This window comes from Bidens hawaiensis, unplaced genomic scaffold (genome assembly GCF_021521415.1).
Source record: "Bidens hawaiensis isolate Kalapana, Puna unplaced genomic scaffold, B.hawaiensis_p1.1 tig00040684_1, whole genome shotgun sequence".
Taxonomy (NCBI): domain Eukaryota; kingdom Viridiplantae; phylum Streptophyta; class Magnoliopsida; order Asterales; family Asteraceae; genus Bidens; species Bidens hawaiensis.
In genome coordinates this window covers 20,113-36,679 of record NW_027505674.1, presented here as the reverse complement: position 1 = coordinate 36,679, position 16,567 = coordinate 20,113, and the positions used below count along the sequence as shown (strand labels likewise).

The 16,567-nt window shown below is 35.4% G+C and overlaps 1 long non-coding RNA gene and 1 pseudogene across 2 annotated transcripts; one reads left to right on the top strand and one right to left on the bottom strand.

Annotated features, from left to right (window-relative positions):
- Window positions 1-9,862: 9,862 nt before the first annotated feature.
- On the bottom strand, window positions 9,863-11,449 carry LOC143614674 (uncharacterized). Its single transcript, XR_013150329.1, has 3 exons — window positions 11,424-11,449; window positions 11,184-11,294; window positions 9,863-10,134 (listed from the first exon to the last, which is right to left on the bottom strand). It is a non-coding gene; the product is annotated as an uncharacterized LOC143614674 (long non-coding RNA).
- A 1,743-nt stretch (window positions 11,450-13,192) lies between these two features.
- LOC143614671 (protein disulfide isomerase-like 1-4) lies at window positions 13,193-16,300 on the top strand (annotated as a pseudogene). The gene is made up of 10 exons (XR_013150328.1): window positions 13,193-13,737; window positions 14,549-14,678; window positions 14,838-15,003; window positions 15,088-15,206; window positions 15,286-15,365; window positions 15,447-15,533; window positions 15,615-15,758; window positions 15,847-15,927; window positions 16,021-16,155; window positions 16,244-16,300. The product of XR_013150328.1 is annotated as a protein disulfide isomerase-like 1-4 (transcript).
- The last annotated feature ends 267 nt before the right edge of the window (window positions 16,301-16,567 follow it).

The following is a 16,567-nucleotide window of genomic DNA, read 5'->3' as shown; positions in this document are numbered from 1 at the left end:
TGCTGTACCTTCTAGGAAACCTACCTTCGGCTATAAATACTCCAACACCTTGGAATGGTAAGGATCATCTGATATCTCAATCTTATCTAGCAATCTCTTAATATACACTTATATTCAGAGCAATCTAGTCTGATTCTCACGCCGGAGGGTGGTCACAAGGAGGAACCCCCCCCTTCTCAGTGACGAGCTTACGGTGTCTGTTTTGCAGGTCCCCTGAAGAACAACCTTCTCTGCTAGACCTCATCCTCGTGGGAAACATTACTTAACCCCCAGATTATCTATAATCTGCCCAGGGTTCACTTAGTGTTTCTTCACATATGTATGAAGAAATTAGAGTGATAAATTTTTGTAGTTTATACGAGTTATGTAGACCCTGATATCTCGTATAACTATTTGTGGCCCTATATGCCTCGTATAAGCCGTATACGCTTTATATAATTCTTCGCTTGTGAGCAACATACATCAAATGGGCCTAATATGACTCGTATAGTTCTTCTAGGATGAACTATATACCTCATATAAGCCGGTACGAGACAATATCTTATTCTAGTTCAATTTTTTTCAGAATCTTTACCCTCAAGTTATACGACTCATGTAGACTTTTGTCAACCTCATTTGACATTACCCAACACCTCTATGATCCGTGTGGCATTATACAAGTCATATAGGGCTCAAATGATTTCCGAATATAAACCATAGTGTCCGAATATGCCAAAGCCATAAAATTATCATTATAAACTACTTCCAACTAGTCGCACCTACGTTAATTTAACTAACCAAATTTATTTTCTCTAGAACTACAAACTAGTAAATCAAAAAGTCAATATTGTGGTAACTAAGCATATATGGGTGTTTTGTGATACGTGACATCTCAGTTAGCAATGCTAGTTTTGTATACTAATGTATTAATAAAATGTCCCATAAACTTCTTTCAATTATTACATAATTATTATTTTTTTTATTTTTAAATATAAACATACGATTAAAAGTAAAAAAAAAACACATGTATGAAACTATGAACAACCGATCCCCCACCCCCTCACACACATTTAAAAAAAAAAGAAAACATACACACAAGACTCACCCCTCTTGTATTCACAACCTTCCAAACCAAAACTAAGCTCAAAACTTAGGGCCAGGAGGTGTTGTATGGGTGTTTGGGATTCTTTTCTAAAGTCAATTTTTACCTTTTTAACTTTAAAAAAAAAGTAAAAGGAGGTTATAAGATGTTTGGTAATGAAAAGTTGAGTAGAGAAAACTAGATTTTTAGTAATGTAAATTGTAAAAGTTTAAAAAGTCACAAAATTATAACTTTTTCAACTTTGCTCAAAAGTAAAAAAACAAGATTTTTAATAATATAAATTGTAAAAGTTCCAAAAATCACAAAATTATGACTTTTCAAACTTTTACCCGAGAAGTAAAAGGAGCTTCAAAAAGCCCCCTTAGGGTGTGTGTAGTGGGCGGGAATAAGGGGTGAAGAGGGGCGATTTTTTGGAGGAACACCGCCCCCCCCGGGCGATAATTGGGCGAAAAGGGGCGAGGGCGGCATATATTTGTAGCTGTGGAGAAGGAAAGAAAATAATATAATAATAATGCCGTTGGGTAACGGCTATTTATAATCGTCCCGTTGAGGAGGAGGACGAAGACGAGTACGAGGATGAAGACGAGGAGGAGGACGATGACGAGGACGGGGACGAAGACGAAGATGAAGACGAATAAATTAGTTTTTTTATAGAAATTTTTATGTGTATTTTTATTTTGGTGTGTTTTTTTATTATAATTTATTTTTATTATTCGTGTATTTTTTTTAGTTATGTTTTTTTTGTATTTCTTTTTAATTTTAATGCATTTTTATTTAATTATTTAAATAAATTGGTTTTTATTAAAAAGAAAATAATAAAAAAACACACTGTGGGCCCAACTTGTAACCCCTACACCATTACACCTCAAAAATAAATTTCCACTCCATGCTGATTGGGCGCCACGTGTCACAATTCGCCCCCAATTATAGCCCCTCCACTACACATAGCCTTATATAGGGTGCTTTTTGTTCTAGCTTCCACCTCCAAAATTAGTCCACTTCACATGATCCAAGAGGTTAAAAATAGAAAATATGGTAGTAACTAGTAATTGTTACCGAACTCAAAATATAACTGGATTTTAAAACCTAGTCTCCATTTGGGCCATTTTAACTAGACCCACACACTTACTAAAAGCCCATATCCCTTCAAAACACTAAAACACATCAAAACCCTAACCCACCTTCTTCCTCTCATTCACCTCACCTTAAACCCTAACCAACCTGCAACAACACCACCAACAATGCCGCCAAAGTTCGACCCATCGCGAGCTCCTTAGCCCCAAAAATCGGCCCACTGGCCTGTAACCAAAAAAAATCGGAGAAGACATCGCAAAAGAAACCGCCAAAGACTGGAAAGGCTTACGTGTCACCGTCAAACTCACCGTCCAAAACCGCCAAGCCAAAGTCTCCGTGGTACCATCAGCTGCTGCACTTGTGATCAAAGCGTTAAAGGAACCCGAACGAGATAGGAAGAAGGTGAAGAATATTAAACATAGTGGGAACATATCGTTGGATGACGTCATTGAGATTGCTAAGGTGATGAGGTCTAGGTCGATGGCTAAGGGGTTGGAGGGTACGGTTAAGGAGATATTGGGTACGTGTGTTTCGGTTGGGTGTACGGTTGATGGGAAGGATCCTAAGGACTTGCAGCAGGAGATTGCTGATGGTGATGTGGAGGTTCCGCAGGATTGAGGTGTGTGTGTGTGTGTGATGGTTTTGTTATAGTTTTGGGATGTTTGGTTTGGTTCTGGATAATGGTTTAAAGACTTTTTTGTTTCGGTTTATCGTATATTTGTTTTGAACTGCATTGATGTGTGAATTTGCGCTATTTGTTGATCGTTAAGTTATATCATAAACTTGATTTTAGATTCTTGACGAGTTATAGTTGGAGGGTGTAAACGAGCCGAACTCGACTAGGTTTGAGCTTGGCTTGTTTCGACTTAGGAGAGCCTCAGATCGGCTTGTTTTGAGATATTTTTCTAAAGCCCTAGCTCGGTTTGTTAGTTGTTTTTTTAATCCTTGGTTTGACTCATTTATTATTTGTTATTTAATTTACATAAGTTTTACTTGGTTTAATATATTTTGTGAAAAAATTTAAATGGGCGTAAGTTTAGCCTGAGCTCGTATAGTACCTTAAAAGCCAAACCTTGGTTTGAGTTTGACTGTGCGGGTGTGAGACTAATACTTAGGAGTGTAAAAGAGGTAAAACATAAGATTCACAAGCTTGTTAAGGATTGACGAGCCTAAACAATCTTTCCATGCAAGGCTTGAGCTCACGCTTGATAGCTCTTGTTTGCATTCGTAGTTATAGTTGTGTACTTGACATTAATTACTTGAATCTATGGTGACATATAATTGAAAGATTATTTAAGTCATTCTAATCCAAACTAGGAATGAAGTTATAGTATGAAGTTGTGTTTAACTTCACCAATCCAAACTAGGAATGAAGTTATTCACTCAAGTTATTCTCTAGCGAGCTGAGCCACCCTATCTTGGATTCTTGGTTCCACTAATTGGCTTTGTTTATAAATTGCCCGTTTTCACAGTTTAGGCTGCTTCCATTTGGCTCGCCTTTACTAGAGGAATCGCTTAACCTTATTTCGAATTGAATTTAATCCATATAGACCTTTTATATATTTTCTTAAAAAGTACTAAAACTTTTAACAACATATATCTTACGTATTAGATAAACATTTTAAAACTAAAAGTAGAATGTATTAAGTTAATAAATAAAGTTCAATAAAACACATATAGTGCCAAGGTTAACACATTTCTTTCTTTTTACTGCTAAGGTTCAACAAATTACATGAGCAGTTGAATACTATGCCATTAAATCAAAGAAATATTGTAAAAAGAAACTTGGTCACACGCCATCAAATGAATTATCAGTTGATCAAATGAATTATCAGTTGTGTACATTTTCGAACCATAAATTGTGGGGTAGAAAAGAGTAAAATTAAGATTACAGTTTGGGCTCAACTTAAACAAGCCAAAACAAACTAAAACCGAGCAGGTAAGCTAAAACTAGTAAACTACTTCCGATGCTCCAGTGAGCTTTCAACTTTTTTAACTACACTCTTGATTGACACACGGCTTTCATTGAGACCGTCAATAAAACTACATTTTAATGTAAGGTTCAAAAACGAAAATTTTCATAGAAAAACCAGAACCAAACAATCTAAACCTAGTTTTTTCTCAAAATCATCCATTGAAGTGGTGGTTAATAACCAACCTCCCATGAATACATCAATATCACATACCACCTATAAATACTCAATCCTATGCTTTCATTATTCTTCAAACCTGTTATCTATTACTTCCTTTTTACGTCAAAAAGTTTGGTTTAAACCTTCTCTTTGATACCCGAGTATCAATAAAGAGATTGTACAATGCCAACCGAAATGATGACGTTGAATGATATGAGGGCAGTGCAGGTAAGGTCAACAGAGACCGTACCTTTGCAAATCGTCCCTCAAATGAAACCGTCTTCTCCACCTAGGCTGGCCACTATTAGGGAAGAAAGAGGTGAAGGTTTTGAAGAACCAAGGTAAAACATAAATCATATCATATGCTGCTATATATGTTTATGTAGAGTCTCAGTGATTGATTCTCTAAAGTCAAGCCTGATGTTTATTGTGATTTCATATTATTTTGGTTTTTCTATTGTCAATCATTGTAAATACTTATGTATTATCAAACTGTGATATAATAAATAAATAAATAAAATCTATTATATTAAAAATATGTAACTGTTTCTCCCTTTTTGGCATTGTGGATGTGTATGATCAATGATGATGTGTGTTAATCTATATTGTATTGAATTGATAAATTTGTACAATACAAGGCATATAGCAAATGGAACAATAGTTACAATCTATGACTATAGATACAAATTAACAAATGTGTAGCAAACTCTTAACAAACAATACCTACGTAATGACTAATGATGCATTAACTATCATCTTTGTAATACACATTAATGTTAGGCAGCAATGCGGAAGCGACGACACAAGACACACAAACAATTATTCATGCAGAATCAGAAAATATGAACGACACAAGAACCTTAATGTGATTCGGTCCCAGTGGAAAAATTCATCATCATCATCATCATCATCATCGTACTCAGTATATCCCACCAATAGCAATGCTATGGTAGGGTCTGAGGAGGGTAAGATGTAGACAGCCTTACCCCTATCCCATAGGGATAGAGAGGCTGCTTCCGGTGAGACCCCCGGCTCGATAGTAGTTTTGCATCAAGCCTTGGACATAAGGCACATAGCACTCAATCATCGAGACACCGGCTGATCGGTGCATGTGCCCTTGTCTTTCGGCTATCAACGCCACCACATGATGCCTGATTAACCTTCCGCCACTTTTAACGTTATTTTCACGAGATTAGTAAAATAACGTCAAAATTAGTGCAATTTTACTTTTGCCCACCCGAGGGTTCACACATATATACATTATATGCGCGCACCGCAAGCAGGGCGTACCCAGTGGAAAAATTCACGTGCAAAAACTAGGTTTATTTCATTATGCTCATAACCACCAATTACAATTACAAAGCTTGGTTTATATAGAGATTAATTAGGGTTGGTAACTAGGAACCAATAAACATAAATATGGGCCCTAATTAAAACAACTGAATCGCCCCCTTTGTGCTTATACTAGTCGACACCCACGAGACCAAAGTTTCCATAAATCATAACTATTTGTGCCTCACCCCAACTTGTAATTTGATGTATACATAAAGAACGAAATTTGTAAATTTATGGAACTTAAATTTGTCTCCGACTTGAAGGTTACTCGCATGTATTTGAAATTTTGAATGGATTAAAGAAATCATTGAAGTTATTTATTTAATATTTTTGAACAACTCACATGATCTCCAACTTTACTCCTAAATTACACACTTTTTTGCAGCCATGGAAGTCACACCTCTGTAAAAGACTGATCTTTATACACCTCTATGCCAAAGAGGCTAAGGGGGTGTTTGTTAAGCATCATGGATATAATAAGTAACAATGGATGTGAAATTTAACCTTTTCTTCTACAACAATCCATTTCGATTGATGTAAGGGATAATGGATGTTAGGCTCTTCATCAAGATCCTATAAATATGAGTGTGCTCGATGAAATTTCTGAACTGCTTAGACGTGATAAACAGGCATACGAAATTTAACCTTGAGGTATATATATTGAAATTAGCAAGTCCTTAAGGTTCGGTATTTGTCTCAAAAAGTTATATTTAATTTTGGTGATTTACAGGTTATTTATGTTGGCTTGAAGATAGCTATGGCAAATTGTTGATCGATCACCAGATTCCAGGTATAATAACTGTCTGTCTTTAGGGTTCAGTTTCTGTCTTCCAATTATTTTCAATTTCGGGCATGATTGTTGTTGATATGGTTTACATTAGGTAGTGTATTTTGGTCAAATAGAAACATACCGTAGCCATATGAAAAAAATAGAATGGCAAAGGGTCAAGTGGGTAAACATTCAAAATGGGCGCAAATGGAAACACCATGGGAAGTGGGAACGAGCCAAATGGTTTAAGTTACACAAAGTGTATTTAAAAAATAATCAAACTATTGAAACAAAGTAACAAACTAACAGTGTACTCATCATGCTATCATTTGCTTAAACATATCAAATTTATAACAACAGCAGCTTGTGATTTTAAAAAGATTTGATTTCATCAATTTTTGTCAACATCATCTTCCAAATTGAAAATTGTGCCATGTTCATTTTGATGCTACCTGTACTCATCATTCTTCAATGTTTTTATCTGTATTATGGAGTCTTTGGTATGATTAAGGTACTTACAAATGTTTTAAGATAATGTTTGCGACCCAAATAAATGAATTTGAAAAGGAAACGTGCTTCCCATACAAGGCTCGAGGTTGGGCGCGATAACTAAATAAGCTTTGTTTGAGGTTCGGCTCGAGCTCAATATAGCTCGGCTTATTTTGAGTTTTTTTTAGCCCAATAAAATCAACTGTAGCTCGGATAAATGTGTATTCTATATGGTTGAAAAGTTTTCCGAGTCTACTATATTTTACCTTTGATCATGTTAAAGTAATTTGGGTCGTAAGAGTGTCAAAATCCAATGTGAACAGGTGTTGCACAGAAAGTGCATCACTAAAATTGGGCGTTAAGTACAGCTACGGTGAAAGCCTTTGACACGCGAGTTGTTTTGTGTTTATTGTTGAGCTTTGAGCCATTGAGCCATTTTTGGAGTTATGCTTTGGGAATGCATTGTGGTGCTCTTAATAGTTAATATATCCACTATTAATGGCACAATTGAAATTAATAATGGGTCCTCACTTATCCATGACTAATCTTAACTAATCTTTCGTGATTATAAATTGTAGGTAAAGCCAGTGTGGTTGTTTTATTAAAGTGACCGAGTCAAGTGGACTAACAAGGCGTCTTTAGGTAAAGTTATGGTATGCGAGGCTGGAGATCAAGTCTTCGGAGCGGATCAACGAAGTTGCGAATTGTGATATTTTTTTTTTATAAATGGCGTTATGTCTATTTGGTCATGTTTAAGATATAACATGTTATGACGCATATTTCGTAGTTGCTTTAAGTAATTAGTGATGGGCCTCATGTGTTATCGAATTTTCTGTATTTTTGAACTATCGATTATTAAACAGGTTTTGTTCTTTGTATGGATTACCCTTTATACAAACGAGTCATGCCAAAATTTTCTAAAATATGTTGTTAAGAGCTCTGACTAAACAAATATATTTCATTCAGCATAAAATAGTTAAGAGGGGTAAAATAGTCATTCTGTACATTCATTCAGATGTCTAGCCAAACAACACTTACTGGCTCAGCATTTACTGACTCAGACCCTCTTAATCATTCAGACCTCTTATTGGTTCAGCACTTAATGACTCAGCACTTGCCAAACAACCCCTAAGAGCATTCACATCTGGCATCCCCTCCACCATTTTTACCCTATAATTTAACTAAAAGTAATATTTTTAAAAATTATCTATCATTTAAAAAAAATTTCTTAACTCATCCATCATTTTTATATCTATTTTACTCGCAAATAATTATTTTATTATATTTCTCAATTTTTTACACTTATAATAATTTATAAAGGATGAATAGTAGTTTTTCATACTATGCAATAGATAAATTTTTTGAGACAAATTAAAGATAGAGGGATAATGGATGAGCTGGAAATTCTCTAAGGTAATTGTGTTTATGTATTGATTACTACTAAGAAGTGGACAAATAAATGACCATTTATTATTATCTTTAAATGATTATTTGATATACTTGAGCAATATTCTTTAATCTACATAATGAAATTTTAAGAAATACTAATTTTGTATAGATGTTAGGACTTAGGATTATGTGGAAATTTATAAAGGTATGGAGAATGAAATGGCTGACCAATGATGACTTGCTAACTCATTGTTAAAAGCATTATGAAGATTTATAAATATTTATTCATGGAGAAACTTTTATTTTTCATTTTTTAAATATAAAGCTAAATTTATATATTTAAAAACACAAAATGGAGTAAATAAAATAAAATAAAAATACATAAATTTCTTTAATTCAAGATATAAAATCACATGAGATTAAGTAAAATAAAATAAATTCTAAAATTTAGAAATCACATCCCATCCATATCGGTTAGCTTTCCCGCCTCTTGATCTAGAGACTTTCTTGCTTGAACCGGTTCTCTTTGTTGTATTCCATTTTGAGTATTTGCAGTAGGAAAATTCTTACGAAAATCAAATGTTTTGCAGTGGATTGTCTGGGTCAAACCATCGTTAGACGCATCGGCAGCTGCGTTCTACTACCTTTCTACTCAAAGCAGTGACCAATAACGACTTTGGTTCTTTCAGAAGCAATGCATAATTGAAAGAAAATGAATTTATAGACGGCACAATTGACATCATAATGTATGTGATACACGATGGGTAGAGTTGTAGATAAATTTATTTTTATTTTTTCCAAATTTTCCTTGTGCAAATTTGGGTTTCATTTGCCATTTTTTACACAAACCTAATACGAAATTCAGGAATTTAGGTTCAGTATAAATGAAGCTTAACGAGTTGTGATCGGGTTGTCCCAAGAACTCAAGAAGTGGGTCGGGCATCCTAGAGACCCAAATAAACATGTCCCAAAAGTGGATCCGGTGTCCCTTAACGGTACCCACAATGAGCATGGTAACAAGTCTCATGCCCCTCACCCCATGAAGAAAGAAAAACACGCCTCAAACAAAATAAGTAAACACGACGCACTTAGCTTGACGAAAAATATGAATAGGTGAAACGGAAGAAAAATGTTTCTATGAGGAAAGCGTACAATATTTGCACAAATTAACTTAATTACTCGCTTCTACTTACAAATTAACGTTCAATTTTCTTAATCTCTCATTGGAGGTTGATTACAACGAAAACTCTTAGGTGCTCACTAATCACTATGACAAAACTAACGGTGTCTCTATGTTACATGATCAATGAAAGTGGACCACTCGTTTTGGTGCTACCGGAATTCCCAGTCAAACCACCTGATTTTGGTAGCAACAATATGTGATGTATATCACTCGCTACATAGTACATTTAACTCTACATGTTTATAGATCATATGGCTTACATGTAACCATACACAATTATTTCGTCCAAATTGTTGAACGGTGTCATTTGGGACGAGCCATAGGCATAAAACTTGACTCCCACAAGTCAAAATGCTTGATCTTTAATAATTGAGAATAAAACTTACAAATTGAAAACTCAATGAAAGATGGTAAAATATAAGTCAATACAACATGAGAATCTGATAAAAGTAACTATGGCAAAGCAGACAAGATCAAGAAACTGTAAACACGCATATTAGCAAATATTAGGTTGAAAGTTAGGTAGTAATACATCACCATGAATCGGTTGTTTAACACTAGTATCGCATCTTTACCAGCGACGAGCGCTCAGAGCCTCAATAGCAGGTCCAAAGACCCGATCCACTGATTTGTTCCAATAATGTGCAAACTCAATTTTCTTCCTTGAAACAGGCTCTAAAATCTGTGTTCAATATAAAAACTTAGCCAAAGTACAAGATATATATATATACATATACTGTACATAACCAGGTGTCCATTACAATACCAATTTTCTATTATAGAATTTGACATCAGTATTAACACTTGTAGCTACAATTAGCTATATACAACTTAGGGCAATGAAGATGCCAGTAGAGTTTCAAACGAACCGAACAAACACGAACAAGGCCTTGTTCATGTTCGTTCATTTAAGGAAACGAACCTGTTCTTGAACTGTTCACAAACACGAACAAGGCCTTGTTCATGTACATTCATTTAAAGAAACGAACCTGTTCATGAACTGTTCACAAACACTTACCAAACAAGATTTCTTGTTCGTGTTGGTTCATTAAGGAAATGAACATGTTAGTGAGCTGTTCATGAAAACTTGGCGAACACAAACAAATGTTCATGAACATAAACTGACACAAACAATGAAACAAAATTTCATGAACATAACCGAAGTTCATGAGCATAAGAAACACAAACGAACGTTCATGAACATATATTCATTTTAGAACAAAATCTGCATTCTTCATCAAAACATTATGCGAAATCCACAAAATACAAATAAGTACTTACCATAATTTTCCGAACATAACATAATTAACATAACTAGGATTTCATATCTTTTAGAAAACTAAAACCAATTAAACAAAAATACATAATATAAAAACCTTAAAATGAGCCTGCTGCCAACATTCACGAACATAAATCAACAAACACGGCCTCTGTCCATGGTTTAATTAAACAAACAAAATAAATTGGTCAAGTCCGTTCATTTATTAAACGAACGAGCATACCAAACGGTTCACAAACTGTTCGCTGACCATTTCGGTTCATTTGTAGCCCTAGATGTAAGGCATTATAAAAATTCTCAAATCGTAAACATCGATTAAACCAACCGCGGCAACTATGATACCCAATCATATCAACTAACAATCGCAGATGGCAACACGGATTTGATAATTTGGTAGGCACAATTAGGGTTTGCAAAAAGTAAACAACAAATTGAAATAATAAAAAAGAGACCTGAGATTTGGGCGGTTGGATGGCTGCAATGGTCTTGTAGATGTCTCTGCGTTGTTCGAAAACAATAACGCCGGAGAATACAGTTCCTAGGGCAGCCCCTAGAATACGCTCCTGCAATAATAATAATAATAATAATATTAATTTCCACAACAAAAAGTTAATTAATTTATGTGTCTGTATACAGAGACACGTGAATTTGTGTAATTGTATAAGAATGAAAGGTTGGAAATTGAAGGTTACCTGAGCAAGGATGCTGATCATGCCTGCTGCTGCTGCTGCTGTGGTGGAATCCAATCAGATGAGACCAGAAGAAAGGGGCAAATTTAGGTTCTAGATTTTGAAAAGTTTCATTTAACCCCCTCATTCATTCAGGGTTATAAACGAACCAGACGTCTCTTTGACGAGAACTTCGTTTATATTCGTATATTTAATAAATGAGGCAGACATCAACAATAAAATTTTGTTAGGTAAGCTTAACGGACGAAGACCACGTTCGTTTAATAATGTTTGTGAACATCCAGTAACGTCCGCTAATTATTATACTTTTTGAAATTAATACGTGATCCTTTATGTATGTTTGTTCATTAGTGTCTGTTTGTCCATTCCCGCCCATTAATGTTTGTGTGGTTATTTGTCCATTAGGGTCCGTTAATGTTCGTGTTCATGTTCGTTTATTTAACTAAATAAATAACTATAACTTTGTTTTCAGTAGTATCATATTTGTCATTCAAAAGGGGGTGCTAGCGCAGTTGCCCGCTTACCCACCTCTGTATTATAATTAGATCATTTTATTTAGAGTTAATGGCCATTTTTGTCCCTGTGGTTTGCTACTTTCGTCACTTTAGTCCAAAATTTGTAATTTTTTCAATTTAGTCCTCATAGTTTTAAATATTAGCCAATTACGTCCCATCCGTCTAACGACATCCAGCTATGCCGTTAGTTTAAGGGTATTTTTGTCTTTCTCCTTTTAATTTTGAGTTAATGGTCATCTTAGCCCCTGTGGTTTGATATTTTTGCCAATTCAGTCCAAAGTTTGAAAATTTGTCAATTTAATGTTCAGTTTAATTCAGTTTTTTTATTTTTTATTTTTTTTTTGTTTATAACCCTAAAGAGCATAATTCAAGCCCAAAACCATCGAGCAACCTCAAATACTGGTATGCATTTACTCTGTTGACAACAGTAATCATACCCCCTCCTTATATTTAGTTTCTAGACATTTCCTAAAATCTTCTCCATGGTGGAATTCAATGGTAAACTGGTCAAGGTAATTCCCTGAAACCGAATTGTATAAAAAAAACTAAAAATCGTTTCGTTGATTAATGTATAATAGTTGATTACGACCCAGATTTTCGTTATGATATGTTAATCTTTAAACCCTAACTATTATGCATTCATCAAAGAAACGATTTTTAGTTTTTTTTTTCCGTACAATTCGGTTTCACGGAATTGCTTTGACCACTTTACCATTGAATTCCACCACGGGGAGAGTTTAGGAACCGTTTAGAAACTAAATACGAGAGGAGGGGGTATGATTACTGTTTTCGACAGAGTAAATGCAGACCTGTTTTGGGCTTGGATAATGCTCTCTAGGGTTATATACAAAACAAACTGAATTAAATTGACAAAATTACAAACTTTGGACCGAAGTGGCAAAAATATCAAACCACATGGACGAAAATGACCATCAACTCAAAATAAAAAAGAGAAAGACAAAAATACCCTTAAACTAACGGCATAATTGGATGCCGTTAGACGAATGGGACGTAATTGACTAATATTTAAAACTATGAGGACTAAATTGACAAAATTACAAATTTTGAATTGAAGTGGCGAAAGTAGCAAACCACGGGGACAAAAATGACCGTTAACTCTTTTATTTAAATATGAAGATTATTCGTATAAAAAAAACTAAACAAACACAAATCTTTTGCTTATATTTGTTCGTTTATTAAATAAACAAACTACTACTTCCGCTCTAACCTAACATAACATACTTAAGTCAACAACTTCAATGGCGAATCGATTATCCACCGTCCTCTGTCTTTCAACACTCCTCATATTCTCTCACTTCATTACACACACCACCTCCATCTCCGACGACGATGACGAAGACCTCAGCTTCCTCGAAGAACCAGAACACACACACACCTCACACCACCACACTTCCGATCCAGATCTTCCCGATTCCGACGAATTCGCCGGCGACGAAGACGACTTCGAACTACCGTCCGATTACAAATACGAAGAAGAACAAGACGAGTTAATTGATGATAAGGACGTCGTCGTTTTGACCGAAGGAAACTGTACTGACGTCATCGAGAGTAACGGTTACGTGATGGTGGAGTTTTACGCTCCGTGGTGTGGACATTGTAAGGCGTTGGCGCCCGAGTACGCGGCTGCGGCTACCGAGTTGAAAGACGAGCCCGTGGTGCTGGCGAAGGTGGATGCGCAAGACGAGAGTGAGCTCGCGGAGACGTATGAGGTGCAAGGCTTCCCCACGGTTTTGTTTTTTTGTTGATGGTGTGCATAAGCCGTATTTAGGGCCACGTACTAAGTGAGTGTCGATTGTCTAGTATCGGTTTTGAATTGGTTAAGTTTATATTGTAATTCGTTGATAATTAATTGGATGTAAACGAGCCTAGCCCGAGCTCAGCTTGTTTCGACCTATGAGAGCTGGCTTGTGAGTTGTTTTTTCAAGCTCAGGCTTGGCTCGTTTATAATTACGTTTTATATATATTTAGAAAACCTTAGATGAGCCGAAGCTTGGCTCGAGATCGTGTAGTACCTTAAGCGTGCCAGACCTCGGCTAGAGCTTGACTGTGTAGTGTAAAAATAATACGTGGAAGTTCAAAAGAGGCAAAACTTAAAACTAAGCAAGGCTCAACGAGCCTAAACGAGCTACCCATACGAGGCTCGGGCTCGATAACTGAACAGGCCTTTTTGGGGCTCGGGCTTGATAACTGAACGGGCCTTTTTGGGGCTCGGGCTCGATAACTGAACGAGCCTTTTTGGGGCTTAGGTTCAGGCTTGAAAAAGCTAGGCTCGGGCTCGATAACTAAACGAGCTTTGTTTGAGGCTCAGGCTTGAACATTTTATCAATCCGAGCTTAAGTAGCTTGTGAACGGCTTGGCTCATTTGCACCCCTAGATATCACATTAAATTTGTATGTTGAGTAATAATATTGTTTCTGAATTCATCTATTGCTGTAGCATAACACTTAAATCTGTGGTTTTTCAAAGAATTTGGAGAATGCTTAATTGTAATATCAAAAGATTATGAATCCAACCTTAATTCAATGGTCTGAATCATGGGTGGTGTTTATGATCAATGAATTTGAGTTGTTTTTTTGATGTATTATAATCTAGAGATGCTATAGTAACTTGGATCAAGAAGAAAACTGGACCTGGTGTGTACAACATAACGACTGAAGAAGATGCAGAGAAAGTTCTTACATCCGAAGACAGAGTTGTTTTGGCCTTCCTTGACTCTTTGGTGGTATTATTTATAACTGATAACCGCCATATTATCTTGCAACATTTGTTTTCTATCTAGAAATACTTCACAAACGATATCAAACTGTTACACTTCTAGCTTTGAGACTTTGACCCTCAAAATCAAGATATTATTCTTTATATCGAGTTGTTCTGTTATCAGGGTACAGAAAGTGAGGAGCTTGTTGCAGCTTCAAGGCTTGATGATGATGTCAACTTTTATCAAACTGTAAACCCTAATGTGGCCAAGCTTCTTCATATAAATCCTGATGTTAAACGTCCCGCTTTGGTCTTGCTAAAGAAGGATGCTGAGAAAGTGACCCATTATGGTCAGTTTTTCACTCATTGCTGCACTTATGGCATCTGTTTTTTTCTATCTTTTCATTGGTTCTAAACTTCTAATTTATATATAGATGGTGAATTTGAAAAGTCATCAATTAAGGAGTTTGTTTTTGCAAACAAACTTCCCTTGGTGACAACTTTTTCAAGTGAAACTGGAACTTTGATCTTTGAAAGCCCAATAAAGAAACAGGTATAAAATACAGTTACAGACTTACAGTATATGTATTGATCAGCATAATATTGCTATAAACTGTACTTTTTGTTGTCAGATTTTGTTATTTGCCACTTCAAAGGGTTTAAGTAAGGTTGCACAAACATTGAGGATGCTGCAAAGTTATTTAAGGGAAAGGTATTTGAAATTAGCAATTATTTAAATATCAAAATAGTTACTCCTGAGAGATTTAGTAATATCACATTATTTATTGGGCAGCTTATTTTTGTATATGTTCAAATGGATAACGAAGATGTTGGGAAGCCCGTTGCAGATTATTTTGGCGTTACAGGAGATGCTCCACAAGTAACACCTGTTTTAACTTTTTATCACTTTTCACAAATTGAAGTACCATTAATAGAAGTATTTACCGATTGTTTTAACTAGGTTATTGGATATACCAGAAATGATGATGGTAGGAAGTTTGTATTTGACCAAGATTTAACCGTTGAAAACCTTAAGGTTTTCGGTGAGGACTTTTTGGAAGACAAGCTTAAACCTTTGTACAAGTCGGATCCCATTCCCGAGCATGTATTTTGTTTGTTCCCTTTTCAATTATTGTCTATTAGTTTTTTTTTAAAAGAGTTGACTTATTATTGGTCCATTGTTGATGATACAGAATGACGGTGATGTTAAAATAGTAGTTGGGAATAACTTTGATGAAATTGTCTTGGATGAATCTAAAGATGTTCTACTAGAGGTACTTTTAAAATTGAAAAAGAAATTTATTTTGCATCGATTATGAATTATTATTATTATTATTATTATTATTATTATTATTATTGTTGTGCAGATCTATGCACCATGGTGTGGGCATTGTCAAGCTCTGGAACCGACATATAACAAGCTAGCGATGCATTTACGTGATGTTGATTCATTGGTAATAGCAAAGATGGATGGAAGTACGAATGAACATCCCCGTGCAAAGGTTAGTATAGTCCCTTTTGCTCAAATTTGAATCTTTTGATATTATTACTCCAAACATGTTTAATGATTTTGGATCTTGTGTTTTACAGGCCGATGGGTACCCCACAATTCTTTTCTACCCAGCGGGAAACAAAAGCTCGGATCCTGTAAGTGATATATATATACATACATAAATATATATGTGTGTGTATAAAATCTGTCTATACACTCTAATAAAGGGCTACAAGTTTTGCCACTTGTCACTCCTACATTAAACCTCACCTTTTTTAACAAATTTATAATAGTAAAACTAGACGGGTGCCCGCGCGATGCAGCGGGTGTTTGAACCTGTTAATCACGTAACAAATATAAGTGTCTATGGTTCGGTGAAAACCTTGAAATCGTTTAAACCGGTCATTGGTTTGACTTCTTTT